A 1,184-nucleotide genomic window follows, 5' to 3' on the forward strand; every position below is an offset into this window, starting at 1 on the left:
GAAAGAGATGGAGTGAACTTTTTAACAGGGAGTTTAGTGGTAGGACAAGGGGTAACAGTTTTAAACAGAAAGAAGGTAGATTTAGATTAGATATTAGGAAGCAATTTACTGGGAGGGTGCTGAGATATTGGAACATGTTGCCCAGAGAAGCTGTGGATGCGCCCTCCCTGGAAGCATTCAAGGCCAGGTTAGATGAGGCTCTAGTGGAGGTACCTAGGGCTGGAAAGAGATGATACGGTGCCTTCCAACTCAAACCATTCTATGATTCTGTACAACTCTATTTTTCTATGAATGGAAAAATCCTTGAAGTTCCTACCTCAATAAACTGAAATCTTGTTAATAGAAGGCATATTTTATTTCTCAAAGTTATAGTCACTATAGATATGGAAGAGTGGAATTTCATGCACCAACTGACTACAGTAACAAGGGCTACAGAAAAGCAGATTAGGATGATACAGAACACCAGCATTTATCCAGAAAGTAACTGTCAATTCATATAACTATAATAATTCATATTAGAAAATGTAGAAATCAACAGAATAGAGATCTGTTACAAGGTCTGATAAACTAGATCTGAAAAAGTGAAGACAGATACTGTTAGCCAATATAGCATAACACAATATGGGCTGTTGAGGAAGAATGCGGTTGTAGAGTTGCACACTCAACATCTGCAGCCCTTTATAGAGAAAGATGTGTCAGCTTTCCTAAGTGTTTATCTTAAAGCCAATAAATTTGTTTGCAAAGGGTCTGGAAAAAAAAAACCCTAACACATTCTTGAGATGATACTTCACTGATAGTTCCAAATGTCTGTAAGGCAACGTCCAGGAGGAGCTGAGTTACTTCAAATTTTGCCTCCACAGTGTAAAACAAAATACTAAAGGAAACTGAGAAGAGTTAAAGCAATCTAAGAAATGAACACATAAGAGAAGTAATGTATAAAGTATGATTTTTTGAAGTGAAAAGGACTTATAAAACATCTTTACTTTGTCTATTACTTGCATTTCCATCTTAAAGCAGCTGAAAAAACACTCTCCACAATGCAAATCTTGGAATCACTTGCCATAAAACTGAAAGCCAGCTGTAACTGTAGGGTGGTTTAGCCTGAATAACCACAGTTTCTCGCTCAGCCTCCCCCTACTCAGCGGGACAGGGGAGAGAAACGGGAAGAAAGGAAAACTCATGGG

The sequence above is a fragment of the Chlamydotis macqueenii genome, chromosome Z, assembly GCF_036417535.1.
Source record: "Chlamydotis macqueenii isolate bChlMac1 chromosome Z, bChlMac1.mat, whole genome shotgun sequence".
NCBI lineage: Eukaryota > Metazoa > Chordata > Aves > Otidiformes > Otididae > Chlamydotis > Chlamydotis macqueenii.